General features: G+C 40.7%; 1 protein-coding gene across 4 annotated transcripts in view; it reads right to left on the reverse strand.

Annotated features, from left to right (window-relative positions):
* The window catches only part of fat2 (FAT atypical cadherin 2), a 136,844-nt gene that overhangs the window by 99,095 nt on the left and 16,775 nt on the right, over nt 1-20,974 (reverse strand). For 2 of the 4 annotated variants that reach the window (XM_071458161.1, XM_071458162.1), the window contains exons 2-3: nt 16,639-16,794; nt 4,407-4,522 (exon numbers count right to left, since the gene is read on the reverse strand). The gene's annotated coding sequence lies outside the window, so the exon portion shown is untranslated. Of the gene's footprint in view, nt 1-4,406; nt 4,658-16,638; nt 16,795-20,974 lie in introns of those variants that run through there. The other 2 variants (XM_071458163.1, XM_071458160.1) reach the window with 2 other exon arrangements.

A 20,974-nucleotide genomic window follows, 5' to 3' on the forward strand; every position in this document is an offset into this window, starting at 1 on the left:
AGCCCAACAGCAATTTGGAAAACAACAGCTTTCCCCTGAACTAACATTCCAGCAGAAATGCATTTCTCCACTGCTGGAGACAACACTTTAATAGTATAGTATAGTGGAGTGCTCCACATTTTTCTCCTCTTTCCTCTCCTTACTCCAGACCACACACACCATCTTTTGGTTTGACCAAAAAAAAACATTTAACCAGTGATGTTTTTCAGTAAATTACACTTTCATATCATCATTCTCACACAGTGTAAGATGCTTCCAAATGAAAGTAGCTAACTTTAAAAAAGCTGCACACACTTTTACACTCTATATGTTCCCTGTTTGGTCAGGCAGTGACCATTAAGCCCAGTTTGTCTGACTGCGAGTTATGATTCATATTGGATTTTATTAGCCTGAGAGAGAATAGTGAGAAGAATACCTCCCATAGTCATGTCATAATCACTTAGGCTTGGGACAATATTCAATGATATCGAATATCGCAGTACTTTTCGCCAAAAACAATATTTTCCATTATATTGAAAAAAAATATATTATTATATTAAATGTAGGGTATCGGGTTTGGATATCGCCAAAGCCCATAATCAGTATTGTTTTAAAAGCGTGTGGCACTGCCCCCCAGTGGCTGAAAAAACCATCAATGGTGGTTTAAAAGGTAAGATGCCTACTGAGCTTTGCCAGACCACCACCAGAGAAATTACAACTCTGGGCTGATGTTGCAAGGCTACCGTTTACAACCTGTGCCATGAACTGAAAAAAAAAAAAATTCAAATAAGAATAGAAAGTCTCTCTTCTCTGTGACGGTTATGCCCACACCCTGGTATTTATTTCAATCAGGCAGTGGCAGGGTTGGGGAATGGGGATGAGGGGGTGTGAGAGGTTTGACCAGACAACCATGGATGAGACATTCTCCTCTCCTCACTCTGACTTGTTCTCATTTATGGAAACTGCCTCCTAGCTGTCTGTTCTGATTTTATAACTTTTTCCTGCATGACTGTTATCAGCGCCTGATGGCTCTGAAGTTTGACCTCTGCACAACTGGCTCCAGTCGACAGTGAAAATAATTTTGTTCTCATTCACGCCCTAGTGTTAGAATGCATTATTCATGGGACATTATTTCGACATTTCACACAGCATTAGTGTCACAGTTGTAGGTTTGAGTTTTACAGCAGTACAGACTGTTTTTAATATGTTCTGCAAAGTCCCCTTTCCCCGAGTCCTCCCTAAAACTAAATGTTGTCTAATCCTATCTAATGTAATCTAAATCTGAGAATTAAAACTTGTTTTTCAATTGTACTTTGCACAAAAACATCACTATAAACTGAACAGTTAATTTCATGAAAAAAACTTTCACAGCTAACGCCTTTGCAAGAGTCTAATTTCAGATCAGACGTCCAGGATTATGTTAGGGTGTGGCTACGATGCTAACCCCCAGTCTGAAAGGGTTCAAGGGTTGGGAAGGGCGCGGCCTCCGAACTAACCTCTCTCACACCCACAGCATGGAGGCGGGACATGGAGGTCTCTAACTGGAGCTTTGTGGTTATATTGGGATGAGTTAACAGCCCTGACAAAACTCAGACACCCTGAGAACCAAACTTGAAGTATCTCGCTTAAGTAAATACAAATCAAGACTTCAGTATACAGCAGCAGCTGGAACAAAATATGTGAGCACCATCACATTTAATCTAATGTTTCAGGCTTGACAGTGAAGTTTGGCTTATTTCTTCAAGTCAGATGATTTTGTGTTGTTCTATTGAACACTGTGGTGATAGAGCTCTGCTATGCCATTCTACACATTAAGCCGTAGCTGGCTAAAGTACAGGGGCAATATCTGGGGAGGGATGATATCCATAAAAATCCTCTATTGTGACATACATAATTTTATATTGCGATATTTATATATATTGCAGTATTGAAAATTTTCTGGAAAACCACTTGAGACAATCTGTGCTACAATATCACACTGTTCTTTATAATATTATAGTTTTACACAATATAGCAGACCTCGTACACTGCACAATGAGCACTGTGTTATTAACATTATACATTATGTAATAATGCAGCAATTTTGTACAGTAATACACTGTTTTTCCAAGTCTGAGTCATCAACCAACTGAGGTGGAAAAATGACATGAAAAAATCGAAATGTCAGGGGTCACCAATAATACAAAAAATGTATTGACTGTCGTCAGCTGTAGCCTTTCTTTAAATTAGCTCCCCCACAACCAGCACATCAAACACGCTTTTAAAGACAGTCTGGATAATTCTTTACGCTCTACTCAACAATAAGAGAACATTTTACTGTCAAAGCACTTGTAAAAGTTGCTTGTGTATAAACAGGTCGTGCAGCGCTGCAGGAAGCCATAAAAATTCTGTATGAAGTCATGGAAACGTTTTGGGGGTGAGATTTAAAGTGACTGTGGGGAACACTGTGATGATAAAACTGCATTTAGCTTTGAAAGCATTTGTTTATCCCCTTTTTATTTTCATTGTGGGCCATAAAAGTAGAGCATTCAGTAAAATAAACAGCCTGAACAACCACATTACACAAATACACTGTTCTCTTTGTACCACCATACTGTACAACACCACAGCTTGAGCCTTTCCTCTCAGAGCTGCCGTTTGCAGGGTTAGGTCATGCCAGATGAAGGGTGGAAGGTGGAGTGTAGGGGGTCGGGGGTGTCCTTTCAAGTTAAACTGCCCCCTCCACACACACACACACACACACACACACACACACACACACAAACATACACACACCCACGCCCAAAGGGTCACTCAGGCCTCACAGCAAATACCATAATTACAGGGATGGTCAGAAATGCCACAGCAGCATTCCCTGTTAGCGAGCCCAGCCTGTCATTCACTCAGGTGGTCCGACAGTTCGTTTGGATTCAACTGTATGGGATGAGTAGTGGGTGTGTGTGCCTTTAGGCATTTAATGTCATTTTCCACTCATATCACACCATTTTTTATGGTGTTTTCTAGTTTTCAATCTTCTCTTCGCTAATTTCATTACTTCCCTTGGTGATTTTCTGCACCTCATGCTCAGTAATTCAGGCGGGGAGACAGTGAGTTGAAGAGGCCAACAGGCCAGCCAAGCTGCACAGGGCTAATAGCCATCTCTGCTTTATGGCAGGCAGTTCAATCCATCCCTCCAGCTAAGGCTAGACTTTATCTCAATGACTCCAAACAGCTGTGTTATCAGCCCCTTCATTAATGAGGCTCGCTTATTGCCAAATTACCCATCAGATAATTTAAAAAGCTCTCAATCCAGATTGAATGATCTGCAGCAGTTTGACTGCAATATTTCTGCAGAAAACCTACTCTTCTAAAAACTTTACGGGAAAACTAAACCGACTTAATCCCACTATCATAAATTATACCGCCTTATCCGAGCTATGGCATCTCTCCAGGGTCATAAAAACCAATTATTTGCCTATACGCCTTAAAATTGAACCATTAACTGAAAGTAACATCTAAACACAATAAAGCCTCAAGCAACTTTCAGGTCAAATGAGGTTCAGTAAAACAAGAGAGTTGTTTTCTTTCACCACCTATGTGTTGCTTTCCATTATGGAAAAAAGTCACCTGAAAGGGAATCAAGTGGTCCCTTTAAGGTTATCTTGGCGTCTATCCATCACAAATGCCATCATCCATTTCATAGTGTGCACCATGCAAGCCAGCCTCATTGGGGAGTGACAATTTCAGCAGGAGAGAAAAACCAGCTCCTGACCCAAGAGTCATTTGAAGTGACAAACATTCTTTTCTATTCTTTTGCAAAACGTCTGTGTGCATGCACCATCACCGCTTTAGAAATACAATTGAGCAATTTAATTCCACGCAGGAGAAATCGGGTCCAGAAGAAGAAATAAAGAGAAGGGAGGGACTCTTTGGCTTTCAAACGTCAAGAGCTGGGCTGCATGTGTTGACATGTGCCTCCACTGCAGCTCTTTACCTCTCCTCCCATGCAAATGCTCCGAGCAAAAACTGTCACAGGGCTTACAAATCCTTTACAAAACTCAGCCTAGCACTCATGCCCGAACAAACGCATTCTGTAAAATAAAGTGAAATCATTGACTCAGGTTGACTCTAAAATTTACCAACAGCTGACACAAAGATTACAAAGTGTCATGGGAACCTGACTTACACAGTGTAAGTGCAGGATTTGAACTTGAACATGATAAAAGAAGCGTAATGTGCAAAAAAATATCTACCAGCATTTCCCTGATTTATGTGCTGCACAGAAAGTTTAGTTCTTCCTTCTGAGGAACCTCATACTCTGTTTATATATACTTCAGGGCAATGTTTAGTAATATTATAATACTAAATAGTGGTGCCATTCTCCACAATAAACAGCAGTGTGAAGTGGAGTGAAGCAGCGTGCATGGTGAGCGACAAGGAAAACTTACCTGAGGTCCAGTTAGGCGACTCTTCCAGGAATATCTGTCTGTTTCTCCCCTCACGCTTCAGGAACTTTAAAAATCCTTTGACAGGATGGTGACAGCCAGCGTACTCCCATAGCGGTCTGGTGTAAAGTCGATGAAAAAAGAAAAGAAACAGTGAAAACACATACACATGGAGTTGTAGGAGTGTGTTTCGACTGCCGCTAACTTCAACTTCAGCGCCTTCAGAGGCTCTGAACCAAAGTGCTGCTGAGACACTTCAACACTCCCTCAGGAGTCACTTCTCCACCCACTTCTCACACTGTCCCTCCTCCCAGTCTGTGACACACACACACACACACACACACACACACACCTTCTATGTGCCCAGATTGTGGGCTGTGCTCCCCCACTTTTGCCTGTGGGATCAAGCCTTTGGGCCTTGGCCAGGACTGTGCTTCTAGGGTGTGTTGCATATATGTGTGTGTGTGTGTGTGTGTGTGTGTGTGTGTGTTTGCGTGTGTGTATGTGTGTGTGTGTCTGCGTGCATAGTGTCTGTTGAGTGTCTGTCTCTGCAATATGTTAAACTTGGTCTGATTTAACTCAGAACTGTTTCACGAATCCATGATCTGCATGATTGATAATTTAAGAAAAACAGTGATTTTATAAAAACAAAACAAACCACATCCACCACATATTTGAAGATTTGGGCACCCCTGAGCAATCCATATTTTGTTAATTTTGAAAATGAGAAGTGCTGGATCCAAATGCTGCAGCCAACAGATGTTAAAAATGAGCCTTTCTTCCAATCTTAATGCTCTGTTAGAGTTTAATTTATGAACTGAAAAATGGAAAAAAATATTAAACAGTAATTGTGCCATGTAGAAAAGTTTGGGCCCACTACTAAGTCAGCAGCTGGAGACCCACCCTCTTTGTCAGCTTACTTAGGGTTAGGGGTAGTTAAATATCTGCTGTGGGGGTGGGGTGGTGGGGTGGGGGTTTACTGAAGTGGTTCATGGTTGATTTAGGATCATTGGCCTGTTTCTTACTTTGATGACAGACTGCTGGACATCTACCTCCAGAATCTGCTGATATTTAGTTGAAGCCATTCTTCCCTTTATCTGTGCAGTGTTTCCTGCAGCCACACGAAGCCAAAAGCAGAATATAAGTTATAAAGGGTTAATAAATACAGACTTAGTTGGTGCCTGAACTCAAACCGTGTCCTTTTGCACGTTTCACCATTACTGTTTAAAATTAACAGACCATTAAAATTTGAAGAAGCTCATTTATAGTGTGTATTTGCTGCAGGTGTTCAATTTACTTGTTTCCATGTTGAAAAACAATCTATAAAATATGTAATTTGCCCGGGGATAGCCAAAGTTTTGCATACATTTGTATGGCTTTGCTTATGGCTTCATATGATGAATTAAGTTGGGGGAAATAACATTAAATTATTTTGTTTTCTATACAGTATATTTCTTTATTAACAAAATCTCCTGACTGGTGACCAAAGGTCTCAAATAAGCAACTCTGAACTTCACTTTACATTCAATCAAATAATTAAATGGTGAATTATTATGAAACTCTCCCGACACCATAGCCACAAAACCACATATCCACATTTACTGGAAAAAACAAACAAGCCAACAAAAAAAACTCTTAAAAGGGACATGTATGGATGTATGGACCTCTAGGAACAGAACAGCAGCAGCAAAAAACACAAAACACTAGAAAGGTCAGTTCAACCAAATTATGGTCAAAATTCCCATTTACCCCTGGAAGCATGTGGAAATACAGATAATCCCCACCGCCCCATTTCAATTCAAAAACTGTTTATTTGCCCCTCAAGGGGATATTTGAGGAAAGCTGATAGCAAACATAAACACAATGTTTTCTGTCAGTTTGTTTGCTATCAAATCATTCACACACATGAAAAATAATCTAAAAATACTATGTTAATGATCATGGCCACTACACTGCTGACCAGCAGTGTCCACTGATTCACTACAGCAAAAGGTGGGAAAAGTGAAAATGTATTTATCCTTCTATTCACAGAGAAAACTGATCATCTCCTTTTCTTTGTCTGATGTTTGGAGATTTCTTCCACTGAAGCTTCTGCTGTTACAACGATGAAATGGCTGCAGATGGAATTTTATTTTTGGTGCAATTTCTGAAAACTTTTTGCATTTTCCCCTGTTGAACAGTTGCAGCTACTGTCAAGCTAACGGACCCTTACTCTTCTCCAGTTATTATGACTGACACTAACCGGCTGATGAGTTCAGTGGGCTCAACAGCAGAAACTAAAAACCGATGACAGACAAAACCAAACGTCAATACAATTCTTTAATTCTATTTCTAAACAATGAGGTGGACAAAAATCCTTCTGCTACAAGGAAATAGAAAAAAAATAAGCTGCTTTTGTGACTGCTGCAGCCTATGCAGCCCTAACTAACAATTTGTACAATTTATTATGGCTTCATTGAAGCATTACTATATAAAATGTTAGTAATGATGAAAAATGCCCAACATTTCCTCCAGAGCCAAAGGTCACATCTTCAAATCATTTGCTTTGTCTGATCAACAGCTCAAAACCAAAGATATTCAATTTACAATGATATGAAACTAAGAAAAGAAATTTTCATAAGTGATTGATCAATCAATTAATCCATTAACTAACTGCAGGTTTAACTGATAACCCTTGTTGCTTTACTGAGCAGTCTGAGTGCAACCATGTGACTCAGCAGTAACTAACCACCTCAGCCTAATGGAGACAGGTAATTGGCTGTGATGGTTCGTTTTTGCAGCAGAAACCCAACAGACTTTATGTTGCTGTTGTGTAAACACTGCAGACAAACTCACTGCATACAGCTCTCTAACTCCTGGCCCTGGGCCATGAATGTGGTTGAGAGCAAGAGGGGGAATAATGTGGGTGGTGGTGGTAGTGGCATTTAATCTATAGTACGTGACTGAATAAAGAGGCATTAAGTAATTACTTATCAAAATTTAAAGAGCAAAGAACTGCAGTTAGTGACAAAAATCTGAAAGTTACAGTTGATCACTGAAGTTAAGACATCATATTAGAGCCGGGATCCAACACAAAGGTCTAACAAAGAGGTGATTCATCACCCTGATAAATACTGATGGAACAGTAGAGCTTCGTTATTTTCTTATTGCGCCTGAGAAAAATCCAACAGAAGTCTCCGGTTTGTTGCCAGAGTGGTAAGTGAACAAAATCCAAATAAAGCTGCCACAGATGCTGCGTATTAGAGTCATCTGTGCAGTGGCGCAGGGAAAATCTTGTTTAATACCACTTTCATGTTTATGCCAGATATGGTATGACATGAGAAGAACAGATTTCTTGATTGTCTGGAGACCTCTCACACACACATACAACACAGGCTGTTTGCGCTGGAGGCTACATGATTTTCACACTCAACATTCAAGATTCATCATTTATCAGTTATGCTTCTGTCACTTCACACAGTACTTAAGTATTATATAAAATGTAATTGATTTGGCTATCAGACAGATTATACGCTTGTCTACACGGAATTTCTTGGATGATGAGTCGGCAACAGTGAAAGACTGAATGATTTTTGGAAATAGAAACCAACTGGGATTTTTGAATATAGCCAATGTCACATCATCTGTAGCAGCTAACTTGTTAATGGTCAGTTATATGTGAGCATGCGAGGACACTTACTGAGCAAAATGTTAAAAAAAAAGTTTAAAAGCTGAGGACTCACAGGCAGTTGAAGGAGAGGTTACTGACAAAACATTAAATCTCTGAATTTTGAGTTAAGCAGAGAGACTTTATACATAATTTGTAAGTAACATCCACGATATCACTGCTCCAAGTTCGGCATTCTCCCCTCTGCACAAACAGTGGAGAGCACAAAGCAACCTTGCAGCTAATCATGTCGGGTAATGTTAGGGGTGGGTAAAAAAAAAATATATGTAGCCTTTATATAACTTTGAATTGATTCTTAAATACAAAAATAGATCATCACAAATATTTTGGACAAAGCAAAAAATGGCAGAAGCAGGAGAGCACACTGCAGCACCTGGACAGTGTGCAGCGTGCAAATACTAGAGTAATCTTATAGTTCATTTGCAAAAAAGGTATTTAGGTGCATTTTGGATTTAATAACGTTATAATTATCTTTTCAGGAAATAGGTGACTTACATAAGTGGAGTGGAGCGGTGAACTCCAACGACCCCTGCACACAGCAGGACTTTCAATAGCTGCATCTACCGTTCCAGGTGGTGCAAAAGTCATTTTGCTGTACTGGAAACTTGTAATGACAATAAAAGCTTTCAATTCTATTTACAAAGCTTCAACCAACTGTGGTGGGGTGAAGAAAATAACTCAGTCCACAGTCTGTGTCATTTCAAAAGCCCTGCATCCGTACAGTGTTTTGAATTACGATGGTTTTCTCCAGTAGCAGTGCTGCAGCAGAGAGCTTGTTCTCCGCTGACATAACAACACAGCTTTCCTCCCTTCTCTTTCTTTACTCCAAAACAAACACTGATTATCTTCTATTTTTACAAAAAACATTTGACCAGTGATGCTCGTCGGTGAATAACACTTTCATTTCATTCTTGTCATACAGGAGGACAACTGTGGGATGATTCAAAAATAATGCACTTGATGCATATTCTAACATACCTTGCAGCTCAGTGGGTAAAGGACAGGACAGGAAATGTAGGAAATCACTAAATGAAGATTATATCAAAACTGTTAAACCTTTGGCTGCATAAAACACGGCAATGTCCCTTTAAAGCTGGAACAGAAGGTGAGCAGATGCTTCCCTGAGGCTCCATGTCCAGTATTTTCAGGCCAAGGTAGAGAGACCTGATGATGCAGAGAGAGAGAGAGAGACAGCACTTGGACCAATGGAGAAGGGGTGTGGTGGGATGGGGGGTAAAAAGCAGGGAAAGATGACGATAAATGGAAAAAAAGAGAAGGGTAAAGAAGTAGAGACCGACAGAGGGTAAAAGTCAGGGCAGGGTGGTGATAGAAAAGAGACGAGAAGAAAAAGGAGGATGATGGAGGTAAACAAGTGAAACCAATGGTGATGAAGAAAGAGTGACTGTGAGAAATGGATGGAAGGTGTTACAAAGGAAAGGAAAACAGAAAGGAGGTGGAGGTGGACACAGAAAGAGAGGGGAGTGAGAGCAGCTGAGAAGAGATAGTGGAGGTACGGAAGTGAAATAAGACCAAAGAATTTAATCAAAAATTAAGATGCAGAGAGATGGACAGAGAGGTGGAGGAGATAAAGTGGGAGAAAGAGAGAGGGAGACAGATGAACAGAGAGCAAAAAAAGCAGGGAGGAGGTCTGGTCCAGAAATAAACACCAACAGAAGGTGGGCATGAAGCCACCGGCAGCAGGTGAACCTGAGCAAAGAGCAGGAGAGCCTGGAGGAAATGAAAGCTAAAATCCACCTTATGTAACCCGCTGCTGCTGTCTCATGCTGTTCGATCCATACCGCTCAACATTTACATTTACACCGAGGGTCATTCTTCTGTCCTGACTCACTTACAGTAGAACAAAATGTCTCAGCAATTTAAGGTATCCATGAGTAAATGTCAGATTTTGGTGTCCGTCGCAATCAAAGACTTGATTGTACTGGTTTTCAATATTCAACAGAGGGAACAGACCAATTTCTATGTCCACAGGCAAAGGAAATGGACGATGGGCTGTATTTATCGATGTCAGAGGAAATTGTGAGGAGACTGGCCAGAAAATTCAGTATAGGATTAAAAGAATAAAACACCTTTATCATCTGTCTTGACCGTTGAGCCGTCCTAAACTGTCAGGACAAACATGTACATAAATCCCAGGAGGCAAAGAAATAGACAAAGTAGAGGTGAAATATCAGCTACCTTTATGTCACAGGTTTTGTCAGGGTCACGTCATCTTAAGTCCACTCTGCAAAAATCTAATTCTTACAATTTAAGCTCAACTGGAAATGAGGCAACAGCCCAAAGTTACAGTACTACAGCAATGATAGAGGTGGAGTCAACCACAACAGACATACTGTACGCACACATACATATATACAGACACAACAGTCTGTTGAAGCAGTGTTGCAGGCATCCAAACCATGATTTGATCACAGCACTGCGTTTATTTCCTAAAGTTTACAGCTCTATTTTGGAGAAAAAAAAACCATGCACCACATGGAGGGAAGATCTGTGAACCTTCATACAGACTATCCTTGTTCAGAGTTAGCTGAGGGATTGAAACCAATGATGTGCGTTGGTACTGTGGTGACTCTTGTGCATCTGTTAAGATCCTGTACCATCATGAATGAGCGTTCTCCTCCATGTGTTTTTATTCCAACAGATGCTTATTTTGAAAATCAAAGTGAGAAAAGTTACTGTGAAAAGGAAGCTTGTGTATTTATTACAATTAATCATCATTAGAATTTTCTTCATATTCATATTTTTCCTCATGAATTATGTATAACTACATCTAGGGCAATGGACAAGGATGAGAAAAATAATCTGGATTTATTTAAATTTGCTATATCCTACGTGCTGTTATGTTCTTCTGGTCAGGGTTGGGATCCCCACAGACCTGTGAGCCAATCGTCAATAAGGGAACTTGTGTGCTTAGTGTGGCTGCAGGCCATGTTTTAAATTTCAAGAAGCACACACTGGGTCAATGGAGGTTTGCAGGCACAAGCACGTTTGCAGAGTCCGCCAAGAAGGAGCAGGTAGGCTTCAAGTTTTGGGCTGAACATCTAAACTTTAAGATTAAGGTTGTTATAAAGCTCAGTAAAGCTGAGGGGAGCTGCAGACTCAAGTTCATCACTATGTGCAATCTCTCACACTGTCACATTGTTTGCATACTGTTATTTGATACATTGGTAGAATTCAGTTTGCTTAATAAGACTAGCTGTTACAATCCCTGACAGTTCAGTGGATTTCACCACTTTGAGTGGGGTTGGAAGTGTCTTCTTTGATGGGTTGACTTTGATGATGACCATTTAGTGATGCCTCCACCAGTACGATACATCATCAGTTGTGTACCCCGGCCTCATTGGGTGTTTCAGCCTTTTATCATAAGACACCCTCAGACGAGGCAGGCCCGCCCGCTCACTCTCTCTCCACTGCTTCTGTGTATGTGAAAGACAAACTCGACTGTCAGTGGAAAAGGGGTCAATCGGTTTCTATTAGCGATTTTACCTGCGTTAAAAAAAAAAAAAAAAAAAAACTTCTTATACCCTTATATCCTTTTAGTGGAAAAAGGGTATAAGTGGTCATTTGGCAGCTCATACTGTCTCCTTTCGCTTCAGCCACAGGCAGTGGCTGCTTCTTTCGGCGACAGTGGCAAATTCCTTAACTGTCTTCCACTGGGCCTGCCCTCTGATGCCCACTTCCTTCAGCAGCCTTGTAGTGGAACTAGCTACAAAGCCCCTGCAGCCCAGCTCTACTGGACGCACCTTCACCCTCCAGCCCGCTCCTCTGGCTCAGCTGCCAAATTGAGCACAAGGGAGCCATAGACGGTACTTAAGAATGATCGGAATGACAGACCATTTGAAAAAAACGCAACTGGAGCTCCTGTGCTCACCCACAACAGTCAAGAGGAGAGCAACCCATCATCTGAGCTGCTCTCAGTGTGAATGCAGGGTCAGCTCTTAGTTCATCGGTTCACCTACGTCCTGTTCGTGTTCCACCCTGTCACCTCCAGATGGACAGATAGTGAAAGGAAAACTGTCGCCACATGTCGACCAAACCAGTTTGCAGGTGCAGTAATGGGTTGAGGCTGCAGGGCCTTGAATGGTCCTCAGCTGACCTTTTCCAATGTGTCTGTCATCGAGTTCACTTCTTCGCTCTCCCTTCCCTGACAGGGGTGACGAGGAATTTAGGGATCGGATGAAGGACAGAGGTGAGGTGAGAAAATGGCTACATGGTCTAAACTGTTCAACCTAAAATGTTAAGGAGTTAAACAAGTTAATGATGTCATCTTGTCCATCATAAGACATTTCTCCATTTTCTCCCAAGAAGTTTATGTTGATAGTCTTGGTGGCAAGTGATTCCTGCAGATTCCTGCACAGTTTATTTTAGTTCCTGTGACAGTTCAACTGTAAACTCCCATGAGATGTGGACTGATAAAGATCAGAGCGACGTTAGCCTGAATTCCTGAAAACAACAGCATATCATGATATTCATGGTACGTGAGCTTAGTCTTCTTATGATTCTGCCTCTAGATTTTGTCACTGTGCAAATAAACTAAGATAAAATGCATTGATAGACAGAAACGGACATGCTACTGGCTAATCTGAGCAGGTACATTTGATATATACATTTACATTTACTCATTTGGCAGACGCTTTTATCCAAAGCAACTTACAAGTCAAGGACATCAGTAAAGCTTCAGTGCAGTTGGAAACCTTGGTGTAAGTATTAAGTACAACATCTATTAAAAAAACTACTAGGAGACTGAATAAGGAAGTTTATCAAAGCGCATAGTAAGTACTAATTAGACACATTAACATGACATTTACACTGCATTTATTTAAAAACACCCCCATAATAAAGCAAATGAAGCAATTAAAAAGTCTTGAAATCAACAGTTAATGCAATGAATGAAATGTCTCTGCAGTGTTTCTGGGACCTCCCCCACTCCTCCCTGAAGGCTGTGTAACCCCTATTGGGGTAGCTTTGATTTACAGTGTTTGCCCCCACCTCACTTAACGCCTGCCCTGGCTGACTGATAAGGATCTCACAGTAGAAGGCTGAAGTGTTCTCCAAACATGAAGAAGAAGCGTTTAGAAACACCACCATTCATTCATGGAACATATTTTTTTTTACCTTTACCTTTGTATGATGATAAGTCCCTCAGGGGAATTTTCTGTAAATACAAACTCTCCACTAAAACCACCACAACTACTCCCTGTCCTACACCCTCCACTCTGGGACCCACCAACCTGCATCAGGGTTCTTCTCCACTTCTAAAGGGAGTAAGAGTTTTAGGCTACGACCATACTACTCCATTTCAACTACGTTTACGTTTCAAGCCCCTAAAACGGAGACTAAACGCTGCTGCACCTGCTTCAGTTTGAAAAGTCTGGATGGGCAAAAACCGAGACATTTGTAAACGTATTTTGTGCAATTAATTAACTGCAGAGTAGACAATCTGCTTCCTGTTTACACCGGCTTGCACATGCCCAGTGTACGTGAATGATCGTGTATGTATGCGTTTTCAGGTATGTTTGTGTGGACGGACATTGTTTCTCAAACAGAGCTGAAACTCTTGTCTAGACGCAGATCATTTTGGATTTAAAACACAGTTTTAAAACTAAAACGTAGTGGTGTGGACGTGGCCTTAGTCACCAAACCTGCAGCATCACTACTTGTGACACTTCCTTCACTGCTGCTCCTCGTTCCACTCCAGACAGAGGAGGCTCAGCACCTCAGGTTAATCTGAAATACTTCAGTAACTGTACATTCAGTCACAGATGATGGACGAAACTGAGAGAATTGTCCTCCTGATGTTTTAGCGACTTAAACTTGTTCTGTGTCGTCACTGAGGCTGCAACTATCGATTACTTTCATAATTGATTAATCTGCTGATTTTTTTTTTTTTTTCACTTAATCCATTTACCATTTAGTGAATAAAACATCAAGCAACTGTCAAAAACTTTTGCTGAATTTATGGTGATGTCCTAAAGTTGTTTGACCTTAAGTCCAAAAAAACCCTAAATATTCAGTTTACAGTGACATATAACTAAATAATACTATTTACTTTTCAGAGGTTGAAAACTGCAAACATTTGACCCTTTCCACTTTTGCAGTTCTCTTAGTTATTGGGAGATAATCAACTAACAAATAGTTTGAGCTCCAGTTAACACTATACTCTATGTTTCTTTTCTGGTTAACTCCTTGCCCTGACTGGCTAAGTTCCTTTACAACAGATTGTATCTCTAGGTGGGCGAGTTAACAGCATGTCAACATAAAGCATTAAATCTATCAGCCCAGTGAGGGGAGGAGAGACAGACAGAGAGGCATGCTGGGACAGATCGCAAGCTGGTGCTCCTGACAGAAACACTGTCACTGTTCTGGAGACAGTGGGGGAAAGGTTATAGACTGTGGAAACAAGAATTCATTCATTCACCTGAGCGAATACATTTGTATATGCACACATACAGCGCCGGTACATGCACCAGTGCTGCCACATACAGAAAAATAGATTCTCCAATAACTAATATTTGCATACATATTTGTGTCCACGTTCATTTTAACAAGTGTTGATTTGTGCTGCATGTGTGTTTGTTTGTTGTGTGAATGTTGACCCTCTTTTGTGTTATGGAGGAAAGCGGCATTTAGTGTCTCTGAGGCTGTTAACATATCAGCGTGACATACAGCTGTAATCAGCCGCAGCCTGGATGGATGTTGTCTGAATAACAACGCTGTCAACCAGAACCACCATCATCGATATTTACATGTCACCAGCTGTGGGATTTGGGTTTGCTAGAGCGTGCACAAGAAAATATGATATGATTGTTTTTAATGGTTATTTACAGTAGGTAACTTGACTGAGCGTCGTTCGAAACACTGATGCAGCTACACGTTTTCACGGTGTGACAGCCTGGAAATGGAATATAAACAATAAATCTTATGTCAATGTTTTTGTAAAGCTCCTCTTTTGAGTGTTCACACTAAAACTTGAGCACAACATCCTCTAATGTGTTGTCGAAAACCAACAGAAAGAAAATTGCAATTGCAAAACATCACATGAATTGATAATATAATGAGATGAAACTAAATTAGAAACCAGTCGGACAGCACATACCTTTTAATAATGGAAATGTATTAAACAATATTCAATTTATTTCTGTAGCTGGATCAAAATGCTCAGAGTGATCCTGCTGTTTTTTGGCTCCAACATCACCTGCACCTCTGTTCCTGAGTCATATTTCAAACTGCTACTACAGGTCTTGTAAACAGAGGCCATGGTCAGGTATGTCAACAAATGAAAAACGCAGTTGTTTTCTCCTACAGACACTCTGCGAAATTGAGTACAAAAGTGTGAGAAATATGAAAGTGGGGCAAGACTTTTGCAAGAAATTACAGGAACAGAGAATATGTTACAGAAAATGAGTAATTTATCACCTGTATTTGATTAAAACTTGGGTTAATTTACAGAATAATATTTTGTAAAACTTTAAACAGTGGAAAATATGTAGGCGGAACTGAGAATGGGCCATATGGATATATGTGCTTTATGGGTGGCCCAATGGTGGTGATTTCAGATCTGCTCCAAAAGCTGTCAGTTCTTCTGCCTTTCCACAAAGAAAACGAGGAATCAAGTCACACTTAAGTTGAGACTTGCCATCAAAAGACTTCCGATGAGAGACGACAAGATTTGGAACTCGTGAACAATCTTTATTTTTTTGTGTATTAAGGAAATGTCTGACATGCTGAATCCAGACATCACTTCCCTGGAGGGTGAGACCGGGAGGGAGAGCAAGAGCAGGGGAGATAGGGATCAGCCCAGTGGAGCAGGCTGCGCAGCCCACTGTGATTCTGTGTGGCCCTCATCTCCTCATGTTTGTCTTCCCAGCAAACTAGGTTTGTTTCAGTCCCTCCTCCATCCAGACAACGGTTTTAGCTTCGTATAAGAAACGACTGCTGCAGTTTGTTAGTTGCAGAAAATACCACTAACGGGAAACAGCAAAGACAGCTGTAGTGTTAAAATGCAGAATTTAACTGAACAAGAGCTGTTAACAAAGACAACAAGGTCAGTAACAATCAAGGCTGATAAGACCCCATCAGGGAGCGACCATTGGTGTCTACGTCATCATTTCCAAAGGTCTTCGTTTTTGCCTGTGCAGGCTACAATGCAACCCTGAAAAAAACTCCAGAGTACGTGTTTTGTGATGTGTTTTAAAACAAAAACGCAGCAGTGTGGATGTAGCCTTAGACCTAACCCCTTGTTGCATTACTGAAGACACATGTTGATGCCAGCTCTGAACGGGGCCAGAGGGCACCGACCTCCACCACAGCCAATGTCAAATGGCACACCAGAGGAAAAAATCTGAGTAAGTGAAAGAATTCAGAGTAAATGATCTGGATCTGCCCTGGCCCGTGCCCCGCCCCTCTACCAAGTTCAGCGCAAATCACTTCAATACTTTTTGCATCAATAAACAGACATGGCTGAAAACATAACCTCCTTGGCGGAGGTGATGAAATACTATACTACAATAGACAATCATGGGTGTGCTGGTGTGTGTGTCTGTGTCATACCTGTGTTTCTTTCTCACAACTCAAGGCAACTGAGGCCTTGAGCAGACTCAGGTCTTGTTTTCCTGCAGGTTCATCAGTTTCGTTCCTGCTGTCTGTTCCACTTTCAGACAAAGCCTCTTTCAGGTGTTATCATGACCTTGCCGTAGCCTTGTGCTCCTGCACAAGACAAGATATACTTTTTTTTTTCCCTCTCACTTATCACCAGCCCACACTCTAGCCTCCATACAAAATGTGGCAACAGATAAAATGTTGAAAGATGCATAATGTTCTTTGGTCGATACATTGGTATGCAGTGTCTGCATGTTCTGTTCCTAATCCTCATGCCCCATGATGATTTTTAGGACAAGTTTTGTTCTCTTGATTTAGACACCTCGACATGGCACCAAATGCATCAACCCTGCAAGCTCCATCAGTCCAACCAGCTGTGTGTGAATTTTTTGGAGAAGTTTGAATCATAATTTATTGAACAAAAGGTTGCCCCTGGGATCTTAATGCTGGGAATTATGCAGCTTTTTTGTTCAATGAACTGACTGTAATCTTGCAGGTTAGGTGAGTTTGCATGTTTTGGGAGTACAGAGCAGCTGCAGAGCGGCTTCAAAGCGCTAAGCGAAGGCTAAACTGACAGTCTGTAATATGAACAAAAGCATTGTTGCTCCAGAACAACACATCCACTGTGGCACAAGATAGCAGAGCTTTCCACATTTCTCCCTGTGATAAGAACTCAGCAGAGCAGAATACTACAAAGTACATGTTTTTTGATCTTTTCCTCTCTGGTCGTGCTTTATTGTCACAGCGCAGACACTCTGATAAAATAAACTGCGCTCGCGGTTTAAATACACTACAAACAGCACAATTATTGTTCTTTTGGTGGAGCTGCTCATTTCCCTCCATGTATTCATTCTGCAGCTCGATGTACAGAAGCAAATCTGTGCATTTCAGCAGCTTCACCACCATCATCGTCTCTCAGGAACAAAACACTGTGTATCTGTGCTATAACAACCAAAATAGAAAAGTTTAAATCATTTTTTAGTCTTTGTTAGTGCATCCGCCACTGAAGTCCAAAGCAAGAAAGTTACTGGATCCCAACAACTACTGGCTAGTTTTTAATGAAATCTGTTGACAGTTTTAGCCTTAACCCCAACTAATAAATAATATGGTTGATTGGCAATGTTCGGGTACATGTAGTTTAAATGTCACTCTTAGGAAGGAGATGCTCTCTAATCATCACTTCATAATCACAGTCTTGACGACCAAGTTCATGTTACAAGCATCCTGCCATTAAAACTTTAAAATAGTATCCACGTCACTCTTTCTAAGTCGCACAAATACTTAGGGATCTGTCATTCAAGAGTCGTGTTCAATATCTGATTCAAAAAAATCTAAATCAAACCAGGCTTTCTGTGTAGAATTAAAGGCTGTCAATTAACTTTTATGTTGGTCACAGAGATATCAGGTACAGTTAGGCTGCCCCATCATTACTCCCGCAGCTAAACCTTGTATAAAACAGGATATTAAGCTCTGTCAATAATGACAAATTTCATCATTGCTCTTTGTATCACAGAGTTGGGTGGACTCCTTTGCTGATAACAAGAAATAATCATCTCATGATATTAATCTCTAAAGCAGTACTACCTCACATCGCTCAGTTAAATACACAGATGAATATCTACATAACATCCCATCTGTATGCACTAATCTTGGCAAAACTACTTTCAGGCACCGTGCACCTTTTAAATGGAATGAACAGCAACCTCCCCTCAAGCTTTTAAAGCTTTATTATCTGATATTTTTAATGACCTGTAATTGTTTTAGTTGATTGTGGTTTTCTGGCCTCATCTGTGTTGTTTTTGTGTGCTAGTTTTGCATCTGTCTGATTATGAACGTTTCTTTAAAAAGAGATCTCAAACTCAAAAAGACTACCTGATTAAATAAAGTTTATTAAACTGGAAAGCTGTATTTTGGTTGACCATTCTAATTAGATGTCGTCATTAAGTAGGAAACAGTATTTTCTCAACATATATTCCTGTATTTTCAGCACACTAGTAAGATTTTTTGTCATTCTCTGTTTGTCTGTGTTTCAGATTGTTTCATTTCCTCTTTTTTTTCCTTACCCACCTCCATCAGTGAAATTATGTGTGTACCCACACACAGTGGAGTAGTGTGTTCTTTGCGGGCTGTGAGGGTGACAACAGCAGCAGTGAGTCATAAAAATATTTATCATCAAATCAATGGGCTCTTATTAAAACCAGCAGGACCAGCAGAACAGAAAAAAAGGAGGGGAGTGACAGTAAAATATGGAGAAAAAACAAGACAGACAGAATTATGTAGATGACAGGCAGACAGAGAAACAGACATGCAGGAGAGAGACAGATGGACGAATGGACAGAAAGACTGTGTGTTGTATATATTAGTGGTGCATAACTGTGTCTGCACCAGCTGATCTGCTGGGAATTTGCTCCTGTTTCCTGGGCCCTGCTGTGTTCACACGCATATGCACACACACATACATACAGGAGTTCTGGGCGGTCATGTACCTCCTGCTTCAGCACCATCTGCCTCCTTGATATATGAGCATACCAACACCCTCTTACACATACACACACAAAAACACTTCTGTTGTTGTGTGGACCTTCATTAACCATGATCATCCCCAAACTAATGACTTAAACAGGCTCCTGTTTCTGTTTTTAAACCTTAAACTCGGAACATTGATTGTTCCTGCAACACATTAACAATGTTAAAAAGGGCCTTAGAGACGATTCTTATTTGGTAGTATATTGTATATTGTTGGCTGTGCTACAACAGCAGGGTCAGCCCTATAAGCACAAATATCAGTCAGACCATTGGTCAGCCAGCCGAGTGTTGGAGTTTCCCCATTGGTTGTTACTCTTTCAAAATGAATTGGCATGAACAGTTTCAGTTACGTCATCAGGGGGCCTTTGTCACAAGATTTATCAACTTTTGAGACTTTTTAGCGGCTCTTTTCCAAAAAGCACTTTGTGACAAACTTAACGACTTTCTGGATAAACCTCAGCTACTTTCCTTGGAAGAGAGTAGTTAGTATTACCCTGCAAACGTGAGACAGGGCTTTCCCTCTGCAGGCACACCTCTCTATGCTGCCCGCGCGGCAGCTGACAGACATGGACGAGCTTCTAACTTTCTCTCTGAGTGGTCAGTTTACAAGTAACAGGTCTTTGCGTGTCCAAAATTTTGTACCTATCTGAAACAGACTCATGGAAATCTATTACTTGAGACAAATTCCTTCATTCACAACAGCAAGAGAAAAATATCTCGCATGAAATTCAGCCCTTATATCCTTTGATTGGTGCCTCGAACTGTATAATATCTCTGACGCCACTGACGAGTAAACTAATACCTGGATAAATGATGCATGTCTTTACTACTTGGTTGAAGAGCTGCCCGCATCACTTATGAGAGAGAACATATTTGTTTGTTTGGATTTTGGCAACACTTCAAATATTTGATTCTGTTTTTTACACTCGAAGGGAAAACTCTCATTCCCCCTCTGCCATCTCTCTATCATCGTCATATCGTGTTACAACCTTTCCTCTCTTTAATTTCCTCTTAATAACTGTCACACACACACACACACACACACACAGCACGCCACTGAGCGCTGACCAGGCATCAGATGGGATGATCAGGGTTTAATGCTGGTGAAGCATGACAATCCCTCCTAACCACATGTACACACAACACACACACACACATACACACATATACACACATCCCAACACTGCCATCTACACACACACTCTTACACACGTCTGTGCTGACACAAAAACACCTCTTGACAGTTTTATTGAGCGCGCTGTCTCATTGACAAGGATATTGGCAGATATTTTAAACACCTGCTCGAGCGTCAGGGAGCAGAAACTGGTTCCTCCATGTAAAGGAGCCTTTTATGAGACTCTTGAACTCTGAGCTCCTCATTAGTCAACTGCATCAGTTTTCTCAGTGACTCTTTTTTTTCCCACCACACTAACACAACAACAAACAGAGAAACAAAACTATACTGAGGAAACACTTAGCTGATTAAACGATCAAGCAATTATTAGCCTCTTAAATGAGAGGAACATGAGGCTGCTTTTCTCTGTTATACGTTTATTACATTTATTTATTAAAACATGCATCAAAAATAAATAACTCGCAGATTAATCAACACTGAAAATTGCTGTTGACAGCCCTCCATATTAATTTATCATTTAATGCATTGCACATTAAGAGGTCAAATTCTGTCTCTGTCAACCGCTGTTGGCAATATCTGTATCTATATAATTATCTTGCATGTTTGAAGTCACTGAAAAACTGAAAC

The sequence above is a fragment of the Trachinotus anak genome, unplaced genomic scaffold (assembly GCF_046630095.1).
Source record: "Trachinotus anak isolate AG129_WGS33_773 ecotype Australia unplaced genomic scaffold, CSIRO_AGI_Tana_v1 ptg000021l, whole genome shotgun sequence".
Classification (NCBI taxonomy): Eukaryota; Metazoa; Chordata; class Actinopteri; order Carangiformes; family Carangidae; genus Trachinotus; species Trachinotus anak.